The 19,578-nt window shown below is 45.7% G+C and overlaps 1 protein-coding gene across 1 annotated transcript in view; it reads right to left on the reverse strand.

Moving 5' to 3' along the window:
- Window positions 1-19,086: 19,086 nt before the first annotated feature.
- The window catches only part of TMEM106C (transmembrane protein 106C), a 48,978-nt gene continuing 48,486 nt past the window's right edge, over window positions 19,087-19,578 (reverse strand). The window contains exon 9 of the mRNA XM_056562742.1: window positions 19,087-19,331. The gene's annotated coding sequence lies outside the window, so the exon portion shown is untranslated. The remainder of the gene's footprint in view (window positions 19,332-19,578) is intronic.

Raw genomic sequence — 19,578 nt, forward strand, 5'->3', positions numbered from 1 at the left:
GAGGAAACAAGAGAACCAGTATGAAACCCATGCAGAAAGAACATAAAAAACTCCATGCTGATTTTGCCCTAGGTTGGATTTAAATACAAGACCTCAGTGCCTCAAGGCACCAGTGCTAACCACTGAGCCAACTAATAAATTGAAAAAACCTACTCACCTCTGCCAATCGCCATCTTTTCTGACATGTCCAGGCCCGCTGCTTAGCATTTTTTGGTCTCTGTCTCAAAAAAAGAAATTCACTTAGTCCACTGATCCAAACACTGGCCACCGGGGGTGACCCCTCTCAGCCAGTGTATAGTTTAGTGGCCAGAGACTAGAAAGTGTTCAGTAGCGGGACTGGGCACTGACAGAACAAAAGGGACAAAGTAGAAGGGGAAGTGCCACATTTAGTCATAAAAACCCCTTGAAGAATTTAAAAATTTAACTACTAAAAGCACATTAGTTTTACAACTTTAAATGTTTATTTATTTTTTGCTCGGCAGCTTTACTGAGTCAGACAGATGTAATAGTCTATACAGCTTGGCTAGGTCCACAGAGGTGACCATTGACTTCAGAGACCACAGGGCTTGCTGGGACTTATAGTGGACTTGGACAATTTGATGCAGGCCACGCTGACATGAGACAGGTTGACTTGGACTGACTTGACTGATACTGACCATACCCAGTTTGTAGCTTACCAGGTTTTTACTTAGACCTGGGGTGTAGTGGATTTGTGGATCTGTAGCTGCATAGTAGACTTGAGGCCTCCTGTGGACTCCAGCCACACTCTAGCAGGGCTTGACCTTACTTCAACTCAGCTAAGCAGGTAGAGAGAGAAAGCTAGCTCCACCCAGGGCTTATATGGGGAGACCAGGAGGGGTCCCATAGGTCACTGATACCTCACTGGGTTACAATCACATGACAACAGGTCTTAAAGCCATAAACACATTTTATGTACATTATACCGTATAACATAGTCACTTAAGGTAGTAGGTAGAATATAAGTGCAGGGGGGCCCAGGGGGTCACTGTATGGAGCTAGGGTACAGGGGAGCAACTCCTGTACTGGGCCACCACAAACTCCACCTCTTAACAATAGCCATCCACGGCGCCCATTTCTGGAGGGCAGACAACATTAAAGTGGCAACTGGGGCCTGGTGATAACAATAGTTCCTGGGGCATTGATACCGAATGTCCTTCTCAGGTCTGAGGAATTAACAACAAATAACTGGGGAAGAGTCCATTTGGCGTTGGTGAGGATGTCCTTTACATGCTCCTTTGTGGGGGTATTGATAATTGGGCTGGTTAGAAATGTGAAGTTTGAGTCTTGCAACTACATATACAAACATATTTGATCTGGATTGGGATTTCTACCCGAATGCCTTAGCTGCTGGGGCCCTTTGGCTATAGCTACTTCTCCCCAGAACACTATACACATTTTTAGACAATGTAACACTATTGCAAGATTACCTATACCTGATAACTCTGCCTCTATACGTATTTCACCTATGCTTCAGGGGAACCCTCTGGCTAGTAGAGTCCCCTGTACACGATGGACAGGAAAAAGGGTTAGACATTTACACGTTTCTGACTATGCATGGGCTGGATAATATACATTTTAGCTACAGTCCTAACTAGACATGACATCCCGCTATTCCATCCCGCTTTGCGGGCACCTTAGACTCCACTCCCTGGTACGGTCCGTGTCATCTGCCACACAGGTCCAGCGGATCCACTACCACCAGTGTTCCTGTCTTCTGAAACGTGAGTGTTACAATAACATCCGGCCATGGATCCCGCTGAGGTACCTCTGCCAGACGTCTCAGATCTTCCCTCCATTGTGGTGCGTCAGTCTCAGCAGTTGGCCCAACAAGCACAGCAACATACACAATTGTCTGCTCTGATGCAACAACTTCTAGCCATGCCGCAACAGCAGCAGCAGCCACAACCGGCTTCAGTGTCTCCACCTGTTCCTGCAGCGTCTTCTGGCTCCAAGTTACGCTTACCTCTACCTTCTAAGTAGGACGGTGATCCCAAGCTGTGTAGAGGCTTCTTTACACAGTGCTCCATGCATCTGGAGCTCATGTCGGACCAATTCCCTACGGAAAGTGCTAAGGTGGCCTTTGTCGTCAGTCTTCTATCCGGAAAAGCCTTCGCCTGTGCTACTCCTCTTTGGGACCGCGATGACCTGGTTACCTCCAACTTGCCTGCATTTCTGGCTGAGTTTCGCAGCGTCTTTGAAGAACCTGAATGTGCCTCTTCTGCCGAGACGGCTCTCCATAATCTCTGCCAGGGGAATTCTTCCGTTGGTGACTATGCAGTTCAATTCCGCACTCTAGACTCTGAGCTGGCATGGAATGATGAGGCCTTGTGTGCAACTTTTAAAAAAGGTCTGTCTAGCAGGATAAAAGATGCCCTCGCTGCACGTGATACTCCGTCTTCCTTGTCTGCACTTATCCACTTGGCTACACGTATTGATGTGCATTTTGCTGAGAGACAGGAGGAACTTCGTTTGGAGAGACAACCTGCCCGTACAAGACGATATCCTGTTCCAACGTCCTCCTCTACACACCCCTGAGCCTCTTGATGAAGAGGCAATGCAAGTGGATCGTTCTCGCTTGACTAAGTAGGAGAGATCACAATATCGCAGTTAGAATTTGTGTATGTATTGTGCTAGCCCGGAGCACTTCCTCAAGGACTGTACAGTTCGTCCACAGTGTCCGGTAAATGCCCGCACCTAAGATATATGGGAGGGGCGTCTGTAGGTATGAAAACTACCTCTTCTTGCTTAACCATTACTGTACAGGTCTTCACTGCCAAGTCTTCCTGCATTTTTGGACTCTGGATCAGCAGGTGACTTAATTGATGCCTCCATTGTCCACAAATATCATCTTCCTTTTACTCAGCTTTCCAAGCCTTTGTTCATCTCCTCAGTAAATGGACAAAATCTGGATGGTGCACTTCCATACCAAATCTCTCATCTCTCATCAATCTCTCAAGTGGTAGTGTTGCATAAAGAAAAGATTGAATTCTATCTACTGCCACACTGTAATTCTGAGCTTTTTCTTGGCCTTCCCTGGCTACAATGTCATTCTCCACACCTGGATTGGAGAACTGGAGACATTATTCACTGGGGACAGTCATGTCAAAATCTTTGTCTTCAATCAGTTCAGCCTAAAGTTGTTTCTCGTCCTCCTCCTTTACCTGTCCTGCCGCCACCTTACCAAGATTTTTCTGACATATTCTGCAAGAAGCAGGAGGAGTCTCCTTACGACTGCCCTATAGATCTTCTGCCTGGTACCACTCCTCCTTGTGGTAGAATTTACCCTTTATCGGTTCCTGAGACCAAAGCCATGGCTGAGTACATCCAGGATGATCTCGGTGTATAATAAAGTTTTAAATAACGGGTGCTAACGTATGAATAAATATTCATCTGTTAAGACCCGTTATAACATTCCTCGTGTATGGCCGTCAGATAACTGGGTGTAGAAAATTCAGGGGGTTTTCGGAGCAGTCCGTTGGGTAAGAATCACAATCCGTGATGTATAAATAAAAAGTAAATTTATTGTAGTGCCAGACAGACGCGTTTCGAGGCCTAGCCAGCCTCTTTTTCAATGTTACAGTGGCAAATGCAGACAGTGAAGACAATGTGCTTTAAAAAGGAAAAATGGTGCTAAAATCAATTAGGTGCTTGATGTCTGATGTCGGCTCTCCTGCCGGAAACGCAGGAGAGTGACTTACTGTGTAAACAATGTCAGAAAGTTTTAATTACCCATTAGACAATATAAAGTGCAGTAGAACACATAATCAGATAATACAGTATCTCCCTGTGTCACCTGCATGGTTGGCAGTTAACGCCATGCAGGGAGATGTCAGCATAAGGAGGCAGTTAGTTCCGTGACATGTACGGAGTGAGCTGAGAGCTCTGAATCATCTGTCAGCTCACGTCTGTTGCGAAGCTCTAAGACAGTCTAGCTAGGGACACAGAGGTTCGCGCATGCGCGCAGTCAGAATAAATAGCCTTTGTGGACATGAGCTGTCAGCTCTGAATAAGCTCTCAGCGCACGTTTGTAAGAAGGCTGTGGAATAGTGTAAGTGAGAGCAGTAAAGTTCGCACATGCACGCAACCAGAATAAAGAACTTTCTTGGTCATAAACATAATAGTACCATGACGCAGCCCAGATATATGTGATATCATGCGCAAATGTGTGGGCAGGTAGCAAAACTAACGGGAAATGTAATGGTGTATATAAAGCTGGAAAAGCAGGTATATATAGCCAGGTTGATGGAAAAAGAGAATTAATGGGATGATTATTCAAAAGGGATATTGGGTAGTGGACCTACAACCATTTGGACTACCATTTTATATCAAACTATAAGTACTGGACAATACTTGAATGCAGAGCCTTCTGATTGATTGCCTCCGCTTTGATCTTAATATTTCTGATTTATACTAGTAATTACTTTTTGACATATTGTGCTATCACCTACATTTTAGTCAATCCAGGTGTATGATTTGTACCTTTTGTATCTTGCATTTGATATCATTGATATTATTGCGACAGTGTCATTATATGCGGACTGTTGTATCATATGGTGTATATATATATATATATATATATATATATATACATACATACATACACACATACACACTATTCCATAATCAATACAGATCAATTTCTATACACATTTTTTCCATCTCACCGTGTCCGCACCCCTCGGATAGGTCACTCACTTAGCGACACACTTGAGTCCCCAGTGTGTGGCTTCTCCATATCTATTCCAATTCTATCAAATATATATCCCTCCAAACCTCACTCCTCTGTCAGCCTGTGTTAGTACTCGGCGTCAGTATACCTTCCGCAGATACTCTACAATCCCTTGCATCTACAAGGTCACATACTCATTTCATTCAACATAAACTTGGAATCAAAATAAAACTATCATGGATTATTGCTATAATTACCTTAATGAGAGGGAATGTCTCATTGAACTCTCGATTAAGTCCATTGTGAATGACCCTGGAAATTCCCTTAAAACGGACTCAGACGCTAAGGGGTCCAATACAAATATTGACATACCAAAACTATTTCTAGAACTGGAACGGCTATTGAGGAGTGAAATCCAATACCACCTTGATTTAAAATTCATGCGCATCTATATAAATGAAAACGTGGCACCAAGAGGCCTTCGGCTGAGACCGGAACCAGCCTTCAAAAATGATGAAGACTTTGTGGCCGAATGGGAAAACATGATACACGGGTTTTCCATAGACATGATGCAACATCTATGTGAGAAGAGAAAAGCACTATGCGAAGAGCTAGACAACAAAATACGAGCGATCACAAATGTCCTAGAGACACATAAAAATTACCGCAATTTTACTAGAATGGACATACTCCTAACCATTAGAATCTTGAATGCGGAGAGAGATATTTTGGAGAAAAAGTCTCTGAAACTTTGCAGAGATAAGACCGATTACAGTACCAATAACATTAAGTATAGGAAAAAAGAAAAAAACTTCGGAAAAACGAAGGAAACCACCGAGGCATACCCAGGAATGGAATCAAATCCGGCAACCATTACTAATACCCGACACCCACCCTACCTCGGGACACCAACAACAAAGGACCCTAAATAAAAAGCAGAGAACGCATGAAGTCCTACAGGGAAAGAGGGAGAGCTTTCATGAACAGCAAGTATCGCAAAGAGTGAAATCATCCCGTGCCGAACAATGAAAGAAACTCCAACTATAAAAAGAGTGACATGATGGAACCCAACAATTCTAACACCAATAAGGAGACAAGAAGTATGGAGCATAATAACCAATTGGACATGTGCACCAATATACCTTTGACAGACTATCCACTTTTGGCAAAGAAACTCATGGACGGAGTGGAAAAACAACCTGCTGATAATATAACTCAATCCAATCCTGAGATAGACCTTACCTTGAGGGATCAGAATATAGAGGCCGAGAATACTCAACCAATAACAGAAAACCCCCTGGACATCCTCCTACAACATGCCAGGGAGACCACATCTTTAGCACTCCCCTCAACTTAATTTCCATGTATCAACCCCAGGGACAACATGCCAACAACATCTAACCAGGAGTCCAACAGATTGATTTTCGACTTAAGCAGCATCACCGTCCATGATGATCTAGAGAACCACCACGATCTACCAGAAACGAATGGAAGGACCACACCAACAGCTATCAATCCCAAATCACCAGCTTTTTTAGAATTACCTCATAGTGCCAGCAGACGTCTGCTGACACTATGCACTGCTAATAGAAATACTTTTCATTCATAGCGCTGCAGGGGTATATGTATATAGAAGCGCTGGGGGGTGCAGACATATAGCGTTATCTGCACCCCACATCGCTTCTATATACATATGCCGGCGCTGCACTATGAATGAAAAGTATTTCTAGCAGCAGCATCGGGCCAGCCGATTCTGCTGCTAGAATGCTTTTCATTCATAGCGTAGCGGTGACATATGTATATAGATGGCTGCGCTGCGAGGGCACATTATACATGCGCTGCGGGGGGGGTTATATATTTATTAAAGCACCGGCGGGGGGGTATACATTTACTAATGTGCGGCGGGGTATATATATATATGTATATATATATATATATATATATATATATATATATATGCACTGCAGGGAGCATATTATAAATGGCTGGGGGGCTAGATATATAGGCTATATGTCTGCCCCCCCTGCAGCGCTATATATCTTGCCCCCCAAAAGCGCTTTTAATATACATATGGCCCCCTGCTACTCACAATGTTCATTTGTAAATCTCACGCTGAGAGCCCTGAATGGCTCCTCAGTACCGGCCATTCAGGGGTCCCCGCGGGGAATTTAAAAATGAAAGTTAAAACACACCATACATCGCAGGGGAACGGACCATGCCGCCCGCTCCCCTGCTTAATAACTTCTGATCGCATCGGGTCTCAGCCCCTGTACTACAACCCCCATCATGGAACAGACTCTGTTCCATGATGGGGGTAGTAGTACAAACACTTATGTAGCCTTCCCAGCTGTCTGCAGACTCCCGCAGGCCGGGAATTACTATTCCCATCATGGAAACAATTCTGTTCCATGATGGGAGTAGTAGTAGTCCCTCAGCACTGCAGGAGTCTGCTGATGTCACCTCTTCTGATCATGCTCAGAAGTAATAACAGAAATTATAAACCAAGTGCAAACGGATGACATAAAGGCTCATTCGTTTGCCATAGACTTCAATGTTAAAAATAAAGGCCGTTAATTTATCCGTTTCTTGTGATGGGCGAAAAATTAGTGCATGTCCCGTTATTTCTCCCGTCACAACAACAACGGCCGTTATTCATGATGGGCTATAACGGTTCATAACGGGTAATAAAAAAAATCCCATAGACTTGAATGGGATTGTTTAACGGCCGTTTAACATGGGTTTTCTGACGGACGTTTGTAACGGATGAATTTTTATAGTGTGAAAGCAGCCTAACTATTATCATCAATTTATTCCTCATTTCTCTTCCTTGGTTATTCCTCCTGACCGATTGATTTCGGCCACTCCTGCTGAAATTCAGCAAGTTTATCCAGGAAAGTCCTTTGTGCCCGCCAGATTGAGGCGCATGGTACTGAAATGGGGTCATTCTTCATCGACAGAAGGTCATCCTGCAATACATAAGACTTTACTTCTAATCTCTCGGCACTACTGGTGGCCCCATCTTGAATGTGATGTTTCTGGTTTTGTCCGTTCCTGTGATATTTGTGCCCATGACAAAACTCTTCGGCAGAGACCTGCAGGACTCTTACAGCCTTTTCCCATTCCAGAGACTCCCTGGTCCCATATTGCTATGGATTTCATCACTGTTTTGCCGCCATCTCGTAATAACACTGTTATCTGAGTTGTTGTAGATCGGTTTTCCAAGATGGCTCATTTAATTTCCCTACCCGGTCTTCCCTCTGCCCCACAGCTGGCGAAGTACTTCTTGCTGAATTTCTTTTGCTTACATTGTCTTCCTCAGCATATCGTTTCGGATCGTGGAGTGCAGTTTGTCTCTAAGTTCTGGCGAGCTCTCTGTACCCGACAGTCGTTATCTCAGGCTTCCTCACAAATGAAGGCGCAGGCTGATAACAAGTAGAAGACCTCCTCCGTTCTTCTCTCCTGGTGACATGGTGTGGCTTTCCTCCAAATACATCTGCTTCAAGATTCCCTGTTACAAACTCGGTCCTTGCTACCTTGGTCCCTTTCAGGTTCTGGAAAAAATTAATCCTGTCTCCTACAAACTCAGTCTACCTGCTACATTATGTATTCCCAATTCCTTCCACATCTCTCTCCTCAAGCCTCTAGTCATAAACCGGTTTTCTCAAAAGAATCTTGTTCCCAAGCCTGTCTCCAGCTCTTCTGATGTTTACAAAGTTAAAGAGATTCTTGCTACAAAAACTGTCAGAGGTAAAAAAAAAAAATTCTGGTTGACTTGGAGGGTTACGGTCCTGAGGAGAGATCTTGGGAGCCAGAGGAGAATATTCTGGACAGTGACCTTCTCAGGAGTTTTCTGAACCATAAAAGGGGGGGGGGGGGACCAATGGGGGGAGGGGTACTGTTAGGATCAGCGCTTTGGCTGCACACGTCACGTCTTCCTCTGCTGCTGGCGGGGCTGGGATTCGCATCGTGGCATGCACCCGCATGTGAATCCCAGCCCGTCACTCACCTCCTGCTCCTCCTGCCTCCTCCTCTATCTCTATGCTCTGGTGTGCGTTCCCCCGTCCCCTAGGGCACATGCGCGCTGGAGCTCTGAGATTTAAAGGGCCAGTGCGCCCATTAATTAAGTAATCAACTGTGGCTCAGTTAATAAATTCCTCCACCTCCGACACTTACCTGCCGAATCTTAGTTGCCCTAGTGCCCGAGAGAAAGCGTTCATGAGTATTGCCTTGCCGTGCATCATACCCTTTGTTCTGTGACCTGACCTTGCTCCTTTGCTGCCTGCCTACTGACCACCTGCTACGGCCCTGACTATGCTACTGTGCCGCCTGCCCGGACCTTCTGCTATCCTGACCACGAGTTGCCTTATCCTTCCAGCCGCCTGTGTGGTCGAGCCGTGCCAGGGGTAGCGACCTGGATGCCGCCTGCCGGAGCAAGCCAATCCCGCTTTGCGGCGGGCTATGGTAAAAATCAGCGACACCTTAGACTCCGCTCCCTGGTACGGTCCGTACTACCACCACCACTACCACCAGCGTCCCTGTCTTCTGAAACGTGAGTTTTACAGCGACTCCTCGATTCTCGACAAAGGATAAACGTCCTTATGTGTGACATTGTTCAGTTTCCTGTAGTCTACACAAAAGCGGATGGTTCTGTCTTTCTTCTTGACAAGGACAAGTGGTGCCGCCCAGGGCCTCTGACATTCCTGCATCAAGTCCACCTCTTTCATGTCAGCCAGCATCTTCTGGACAGTCTGATACATGCCTGGCATGACCGGACGGTGCATTTCTTTGATAGGTGGGCTGTCGCCTATAAGGATACGTTGCTGAATCATCGAATTCTGTGGGGTGTTTGCTGAAAGCTTCGTGATACCTTTTGGTGACATTGATAACTCCATTCACCTGGTTTCTTGGGGTGGTGTCATCCCCGAACTGGAGCTGTGCCCATCAGGGCTCTGGAGGGTTAGCACAGGATCCTTCAGCCACTTGAGCTGCATGCTGTTGGGCCACCAGATGTCCTGTCACAACGTCCTTTGATTCTAGGAGGTACAACTGGGCTACTGGAGTAGATTTAAGTAAGACAGTAGCAGAACAGACAGGTTTACTAACCGCACCGGGACTCTCCCGTTGGTGACAGTGACAAGTCTTGGACTAAGCCTCGGACTCAATTACTTGGATAGCTAGTCTCTTAATAGCAAGAAATGACATATTAGGATTTTGGACTGCTAACATTCTCAGTTGGCCCTTGTCCCACTTGTTATGGGCTCCACCAAAGAATCTGTCCATTAACACTTTGTTGCCCTGCACAGGAGTTATAACATCTAACTTCTGGACAGTCTCTAGGGCATTCTGTAGGGCTACAGCATACGCTCTCAAGGTCTCACCTGGCTTTTGTTGCCTTTCATACAGCCGGAGACATACCTCTGATGGAAAATGTGTCTCAAATACCTGGTACAGTCCTTCAAAAATCTGTTCCACTGTCGCCTTCTCAGATGCTGGCCAGGTGCGGTCTTCCTCTAGTGCTGGTCCCTGGAGTTGTCCTGTTAGCAGTTGCACCTGTTTAGGAGGGAAACAGTTAAAGACAAACAAGCTCTGGTTCCTCTCTCTGAAATCCCTCAGGATGAAGGGGTCCATTGTAGGTAGGAAGGACAGGGTTCCCCATGGATTCCGGTGCAGACGTTGAAACACCAGGACTCTTGGTGCGTGCTGGAGGCAAGGGGGGGGGGGGGGGGGGTTAAGGACCCTGGATTTTCGAGCTGGTGATGACCTCGACGCTGGAGATGAAGGGGCACTGGCGCCCTTTGGATCTGTGGTGCTGGATTCCGACATCTCGTTGCTTTTTGAGTGTGCTGTCGCTTTAAGAATAAGGTATGTTCCCCTTTAAGGGAACTGATGAAGTACTGCAGCAGCTCCGGTTTGACTGTTGGAGGTACTACAGTGGACAATCCCACTGAATTTTGCAGGTACCCTGTGATGAACAGACTTGTGGACAGTAATGTGGCAGTAATGGAAGATTCGGGCACCGGAGACTTGATGCTGATGATCAGTGGTGGTTGCGGAGCCTGTGATGCAGAGTGGCTTTGCAGGTGACTGCCAGAGACGGGCGCAGCAGCCGGAACCTCCAAGATGGCTGCGCCCAGAAAACTTCCTGTTTTGGTCCAGTCGTCAAAATCTTCCCCTGTGCAACACAGGGCAGCTCTTTGGTTCCTCCTCGCTGTACTGAGGAATCACCGCTGGGGACTGACTGGGCGAAGCAGCGACCGCTCGTGCTCGCGGGAAACAATGGACCAAGATAACTCTTCCAGGTACAGCCTCTATACAGTTCACAATGGCAGATAACAGTCCTTTCTTCACCTCCCCCTCTATTTCACAAGCGCCTCGGATTAAACACTTTTCCCTGACAAAGTCCCGTCCACTTTCTGGCGCATACTTTGTTTGCATCGGCGTGCAAATTTTACTCTGCAATACTGGACACAGTTCAGACTGGGGAGGGGGTACTTTAGGCGCACACCCGTATCCTGTTTGTAGGACACCAAAAGTTGTAGTGAGGGTGTGATGAGGGCAGATGGAATTACCTTGGCCAGTGTTTCTCAATTCCAGTCCTCAGGGCCCCCTAACAGGTCATGTTTTCAGGATTTCCTAAGTCTTTCACAGGTGACATAATTATGGTCAGTGAATCAGGCATCACCACAATTATATCACCTGTGAAAGACTAAGGAAATCCTGAAAACATGGCCTGTTAGGGGGCCCTGATGACTGGAATTGAGAAACACTGCCCTAGGTGCAGATGGCCTTAACACCTTGTGTTCATGATGCCAGGGCGTGGTTTATTATCTACATCACCCAAAAGAATACCGCTGGATCCTGGGCTAGGCAAGGGTCAAATAATGACTCAGAGGCCAAGTTACGGAACAACGGCAGCTTTACTGAGTCAGACAAATGAAACAGTCTATACAGTTTGGCTAAACCCACAGAGGGGACTAGTGACTTCAGAGACCACAGGGCTTGCTGGGATTTATAGTGGACTTGGACAATTTGATGTAGGCCACGCTGGCTTAAGACAGGTTGACTTGGACTGACTTGACTGAGACAGACTTTACCCCTATTGTAGCTTACCAGGTTTTGACTTGGACCTGGGTCGTAGTGGACTTGTGGAATCGTGGCTGCATGGTAGACTTGAGGCCTCCTCTGGACTCCAGACACACTCTAGCAGGACTTGACATTACTGCAACTCAGCTAAGCAGGAAGAGAGAGCTAGCTCCACCCAGGGCTTATATGGGGGAGACTAGGAGGGGTCACATAGGTCACCCTTAGGTCACATGGTCACTGGGTTACAATCACATGACAACAAGTCTTAACCGGTTGCCGACTAAGGACGAGCCGTCTTGTCCTGAGACGGCAACCGTTGTACAATGTGGGCTCCCGACTCGAGCCTGTGTCATACCAGCTGGCCCCCAACTGATTCCTGTAGTTGGGGGCCAGCGTTAATAGCCGACATGCGGCAATTTCCGCGGCCAGCTATTAACCCTTTAGATCGCCGCTCTCAAAAGGGACATTTAAACGCTCCCTGGTGGTCCACTGGGGTGGATCGCCCCCCGCAGCACGATTGCAATCCACTTCGTGCAAAAATTTTAAGTGTTATGATTTTTTTTTAAGTAAGGAGGAAAAAACGAAAGTGCAAAAACGGAAAAACCCTGCGTTCTTTAAGGGGGTAAAGCCATAACACATTTTAGGTACTTCATAAGGTATAACATAGGCACTTAAGGGAGTAGGTAGAACATAAGTGCAGGGGGGAGCCCAGGGATTATGGTATAGAATCTGCCGGACAGGGCAGCTTCCTGTATTGGGCCAACACAAATGAATAAAAATTTTACTGCAGCACTGAGACAATTTGCAGTGAATCAGGGACACGCCAAGCCCCCAGCCTGCTCAGAGCAAAAGACGGGTGTGAAGCACAGATCACAGTGTGTGCACATTACAGTCAGCTCACATGACAACCTCAGATCCATTCTCTGCAGTCAAGGCACCACAAGGAGAAGAGAAGTTTTTCTACTTCTGTGACCCAAATACATACAAATTTTCTTAGCCAACAGTGGAAAGTTTATCTCCCACCAGCATAATACAACATAGGTTTCTGTTACCTTAAGTCAAAGAGCTGAATACAAGACTAAAAGCACATCAAGTATTTTATGTGTCGTGACAGAGTGAGACATATGGGCTTATTTACGGTTACACCATAGTAATGCTATGGAGACGTGAGACTGATAAGCAGCTAAAGTATTTTAGGTTGGGCAAAGTGAGCTGACATTGCTGCTGTGATGTTAGCAAAAACACTCTGTGCTAGACTCAACAGCAGTCCATTATTATGTTGCTCTTGTTTATCAGCATCATAGATGCTGTTAACTCTTATTTTATAGGTTCATATTTTGACCCTGATGTCAATGGACTGTGGAGGGGGAGTCATGGGAAGTGTGTGGAGCAGACAGGCAGTCAGAGAGAGGACTAAAGAGGAGGCCCACAGTCATAGATGACTCTGTGGAGAATGGAGGAAGTAAGTTAGGGGACTATAGACTAGAACGGCAGTCACAGAGGACATTGTGGAGGATGGAGACAATCAGCAACAGGACAAAAATGAGAACTGCACTCATGAGGGACACTGTGGAGAATGGAGGCAGCCAGTAAGAACACTTAGAGTGCTTCACTCATCCAGGATGCTGTGGAAGATGGAGGCAGTCTGTAAGAGGCCTAAAGAAGGCAATCAGTGTCAAAGAGTACACTTTAGAGGATTGAGACAGTCAGTAAGAGCCCTGTAGAGGGGGGGCCACACTCATACAGGGCACTGTGGAGGAGGGAGAGGCTTGATAATAGGAGTAAAAATGAGGACTGCACTTATTGAGGACACTGTGAAGGATGGAGGCAGTCAGTAAGATCACTATAGATGAGAAAAACGCTCAAAGAGTACACTGTGGATTATGGAGGCAGTCAGTAAGATCACTATAGATCAGTGGTTCTTAACCTTGGTTCGATCGAACCCCAGGGGTTCGATGAGTCAGTCTCGCGGGTTCAGCGAGGTCAATACACACACCCGACTCATATGATTCGTGATGACACGCCCTGCTTGTCCATCATTGGCTGCAGGTGATCATGTCCCACCTAACAGATCTCAGAGTACTGTTTTACCCTACTGTAAAGGAAGCCTCCTATCCTTTGTGGCTCCGCTCCTACGCGATCGCCTTCATGCGTCCCAGGCTGGAACGCACCACCTCCAGCGCGGCCTCCCATGACGCACTTCCGGTCCTGGGGCGTCTTAAACAGGCTCAGCCAGACGGTCCCTCTGACAAGCAGACAGCCTGGACGCACAGAAGCCGCGGGAACAGGAAGGCACATTGAACAACCACTGCCTTCGCTCAATGCCGGCACTTGCCATGGTAAAGCCACGCATTTCTGAACTGGTCTCTGAAAGACAACAGCAGAAGTCACACTGATTTGCAGTAAATATTCATTATTATGTTTTTGTGTGAAAATCATGTATTCATGGTTTTGTTCTTAATGGTTTTGTTCATTTTTGTGCACCTAGGTATAAATATATACTTAAATATGTACATAAATATTTTGAATCTGAAAAAAATCATATTTTATTTTTCCAATTAAGAAGAGTTCGGTGAATGCGCATATGAAACTGGTGAGGTTCAGTTCCTCCAACAAGGTTAAGAACCACTGCTATTGATGAAGGAAACGGTCAAAGAGTACACTGTGGAGTATGGAGGCAGTCAGTAAGACAACATTAGAGGAGGACCAAAGTCATAAAGGTCACTGTGTAGGATGGAGGAAGTCAGTAAAATCACTTTAGAAGAGGACCAAAGTCAAAGAGTACACTGTGGAGGATGGAGGCTATAAGCAAAATCATTTTAGCGATTATGGCAAATCGAAAATTAATTGGAGACCAGATCCTGCAGAAAAATTACAGCAAACTTTAAAAGGGAAATGGCTGACCTGCTTGCTTCAACTAGCTTTTTCTTACATTAGGTGGGGAGGGTAAATTACCAGCCAGCAATAAAATAAAAAAATCTAAAATGTTTTTATGACATGTACATAGTTTCTTGTAGTGTCAATGAAACTTAAATCACATCTTTACATGAATGGCAAAGAAACAGCTATCGATAAAGCACAGCCTATAGTATAACTCTACTTTAAATATGTAATTGGGAACCAGCCTGTTGTGTAGGGGGAATGGCCAAAAGCAACGTCAAGATTTTTGACCTAGACAACTGTCTCAGCTAAGTGTAAAGGCTCCTCATTTTCTAATAAACATAAAAGTGGTGCTTGCCTGATTTCACTATGTGTTTCACTATAAAATAAGGGTTCTTTTACAATACCCCAGCACCCACTATCACCAGGGGTACTGAGAAAATCTTGGGACTTTTAGGCTAGGTTCACACCGCGAAATCTCGGGCAGAATGTTTCAGAGTCGGCGCTAGGACCGTGCGGACACTGCAGTCTCCTATAGACTGCAATGTGTTCCGCGAGTATTTCCGCCTGAAGAATGACCAACGCCATTCACAAATTCCGAAGTATGAATTTGTCAACAGAAACCCATTCACTACACATTTTAGCAAGTGGAATTTCTGCCTGCAATTTTAAAGCGGAATTGCAGGCGGAAATTCCATAGTGTGAACCTAGCCTTAGGATCATAGTCTGTAATACTAGACCACGGAACTGGGACAGCCATAGGCTGGTATTGGTTGGGTGTCATTGCCCAAAATCCATGACCCTTCAAAGACTGTTAATACAAGGCTACTTCTTGTTGTATCAGGCTGGTTATAACAAGACTAGAAGGACCCAAACACTGTTTTATTTTTTATTTTTTTTAATCAAATTGGAGTCCTGGGGCCTTGGCAGGGAAACTCTTAACTCATTTTATTTTTATATGGTTGTTATAGTACCATTCCACTAAGGCTGGGTCCACACTACGTTTTGTCCCATACGGGAGCGCATACGGCAGGGGGGAGCTAAAAGCTTGCGCTCCCGTATGTTACCGTATGCGCTCCCGTATGCCATTCATTTCAATGAGCCGACCGGAGTGAAACGTTCGGTCCGGTCGGCTCATTTTTGCGCCGTATGCGCTTTTACAACCGGACCTAAAACTGTGGTCAACCACGGTTTTAGGTCCGGTTGTAAAAGCGCATACGGCGCAAAAATGAGCCGACCGAACGTTTCACTCCGGTCGGCTCATTGAAATGAATGACATACGGGAGCGCATACGGTCACATACGGGAGCGCGAGCTTTTAGCTCCCCCCTGCCGTATGCGCTCCCGTATGGGACAAAACGTAGTGTGGACCCAGCCTAATACATAAATGCATTGCATTCCCCCAGTTTGTCATAACCAGTTTAAGATACAATGCTGCATCATACTCAAATTCTGTTGTTGCAGTACACACACCAAATACCATTCAACAGGCAGCACCAGGACGCTAAAAAAAAAAAAAACATTTTGAAAGATATATTCATTACTCTTGATGGCTCTTAGTCTATGGTCCTTATAGCTAGGCCAACCCTTATTAATGGTAAGTTGTCTGTGAGACATTAATGGTACAAAGCGGATTGTTTATTAAATATGAATGAAAGTAAGCGCAAGACTGTAATAAATGTATTTTGCAATACAACAGCCCTATTTAGTCTTTTAATGTTTTTTTTTTTTTAAAGTAAACATTAATTCAGGGCTGTGGAGTCGGTAGATAAATGTTCCGACTCCGCAGTTTTTTGTACTTCCGACAGACTCCCCGACTCCTCTGTATTAATATGCGAATGTATTTATAAACACTTACAGTTGAATCCAAGAAGCTGTTCCACCAAGTTCTTCTAAGCTCTTCTAGCAGAGAGAGGTAGTTGGGCAGAAGCTGCTGCCTTCTCCTTTTTGTGTACTGATCTGCCGCTGAACATAGGGCAGTGGGAGAATCCAGGAAGGTGCAATTATTATAAAACATGATTTCCCTAGTAGAATTCCATAGTCACGTTTAAAGTTTAAGCTAACAATCGGAGTTTACAAGTTTTTATAGCCTTAGCTAAATGACCGCAGTTTTGCCACTAGTTTACAGCTTCAGTCTTGAACTATTGACCCTTCATTCCCTTCACTTATACAAGTGTCTCTAGTCCTGCAAAAAACATATTTACTTAATCACTTATCAGTGAGAGGCTAGGTTACCCATGGGTTCCCTGTAACAGCAGAACACAACACTATGGAAAGTATAATTTTTGCCGCTCCTAATTATGTGTTGTGTGCCATATAGTGAAGCACATGAAAAGCATGCTTCTTCACGGTCATTTATTCTTACAGTAAAGAAGTCACTAATTATAACTTTTGTGAATTGGGACAATTAAACTTGCTTTTTTTAAAATTCCAATCTAAATTTAGTAGGAGTCGGAGTCTGTGCATTGTTTGCCGACTCCGACTCCAGGTACCCAAAATTTTGTCCGACTCCAAAGCACTGCATTAAATTATGGACCAAGTAGTCCATATAATAAAATACAAATACCGTATTTATCGGCGTATAACAGGCACTTTTAAGGCTAAAATTTTTAGCCTAAAGTCTATGTGCGTGTTATACGCCGATAACCCGCTGCAGTTCAATGATTTAAAGCGGGCGCTTTAAATCAATGAACTGCAGCGGCTTTGCAGGTGCAGAGACAGCCAGCGCTGCCGGCTTCTCTGCCCCTGCCTGCCCTGGGGTCTAGAGCCCTGCTGCCGGCCCTTCTCTCCCCCTGGCTATCGGAGCCGCGCCGTGTAGTGCATAGCAACGACGCAGGGGACGCACACCGGAGGCCTGAAGCAGCGCGGACCCGACCCCGGCAACAGGTAATTATGCAACCGGGGATGGGGGGAGGAAACGGGGCAGCGGCGCCGGCAATGGGTGCCGCTGCCCCTTCTCTCCCCCTGGCTGTCGGCGCCGCTGCCCCATTGCCGGCGCCGCTTCTCTCCCCCTGGCTATCGGCGCCAGCAATGGCGCGCCGGCTCCGATAGTCAGGGGGAGAGAACGGGCAGCGGCGTAGATAGCCAGCGGCAGAGAAGCGGCGGCAGCAGGGCTCTAGACCCCAGGAAAGGCAGGGGGAGAGAAGCGGGCAGCGACGGCCTCTCTCCCCCTGCCTTTCCTGGGGGTGTATCGGGTTGCACGCGCACACACACAAACACACACTTTACCATGGATATTTGGGTAAAAAAAACTTTTTTTACCCAAATATCCTTGGTAAAATGAGGGTGCGTGTTATAGGTCAGTGCGTAGTATACCCCGATAAATAAGCTAATCAAAATAAAATGTACCATGTAAAATTTGTCATGCTAGGAATTTAGTAAAATCTCAATCTAAAAAAAATTATCTGTTGGTTATCTACCAAGTCTGGGTTTCATACAATTGTTTTCAGGGGCAAAAACATTCGGTAAGTAACATGTCATAACTGATGATTTATTTAAAAGAAAAATAATGGTTTCTCCAGTCTAAATCAAAGATGTGTGAACCTGGCAACAGTGCTATTATAGGAAAAGAAATTAAACCTGTATATAGGAAAAAAGTGAAAACAGAAATGGTGCTATATAGTGCTTTATTCTTGCTGAACGTATTTAAAGGATGATAGAAAATTATAGGTGCGCACTTTTTTTCTCTCTCTAGCGGGTAAGGGAGGGTTGTTATGGGGGGGGGAGGGGCTGTGGTGTTTTGTATAATTTGTTATATTTTGTGGTAACAAGTGTAAGCTTTTTGTCAAAACTGAAAATAAATAATTGCTATCAGGCACAACACTGTATAAAGCTCTCAGTGCAGTATAGAATATGGGAGCTGCTGGCTACCAGTACCATTATGGAGTGGTCCGGAGCTTGGTTATGCAGGTGTGTTCAGGGTGTTCCTGGCAAGGAACTGCCCTGGATACCAACTTAGACTGGTAGCACTTTACCAAATTGAGATTGGACAGTGCATCAGGGTGCAGAAGGTAGCGATCTTTATTCATTCATATACATATTGGACAATGCATTACTAAAGGCAAAACCTTTTTCATCAGGTCCAAATTTGTCCTATATGTACCTACGTGTATATGAATAAATAAACATCACTACCTTCTGAACCCTGATGCATTGTCGAATCTTCATTTGGGGAAGTGCTACCAGCCTAAGTCGAATTCTAGGAGAGTTCCTTGCCAGAAACACCACAAACATCTGCATAACCAAGGAAAAGGAATGATAAACACATAGGCCCTGATTTACTATTGCAAAGCTGACCTATTTTATTGTATGACTTTGAGCCAGGTGTCAGTGGGTTTCTCTTTGTCTACAGTTAACCTACAGACAACAGAATAAGTGGTATACTGCTGTATGAACTTAATATAAACAACAGGAGAGACAGTTGCAGCATCGGTATAGTGGTTAAAAGCATTTCATTCTTTATTCACCATCTAGAGATGGCCACATTTTTTTCAAGTCATCTCTATGTGCCCTAGAGAGCATTCCCATCCAAAGATGTTTTCATAAGATGCATGGAAAAAAATAAAAATAAATAAACAACAGCATCCAGAACCCAGATGCAAAGAACCAAGGTGCTGGACTCGTCTTAGCCAGGGCAGCAATTCCTTAAAGGGGTAGTCCAGTGGTGAAAAACTTATCCCCTATCCTAAGGATAGGGGATAAGTTTGAGATCGCGGGGGGTCCGACCGCTGGGGCCCCCTGCGATCTCTCTGTACGGGGCCCCGGCTCTCCGCCGAGATAGCGGGTGTCGACCCCCGCACGAGGCGGCGGCCGACACGCCCCCTCAATACATCTCTATGGCAGAGCTGGAGATTGCCGAAGGCAGCGCTTCGGCTCTGCCATAGCGTTGTATTGAGGGGGCGTGTCGGCCGCCGCCTCGTGCGGAGG

Source organism: Hyla sarda, chromosome 2, assembly GCF_029499605.1.
Source record: "Hyla sarda isolate aHylSar1 chromosome 2, aHylSar1.hap1, whole genome shotgun sequence".
NCBI classification, from domain to species: Eukaryota; Metazoa; Chordata; class Amphibia; order Anura; family Hylidae; genus Hyla; species Hyla sarda.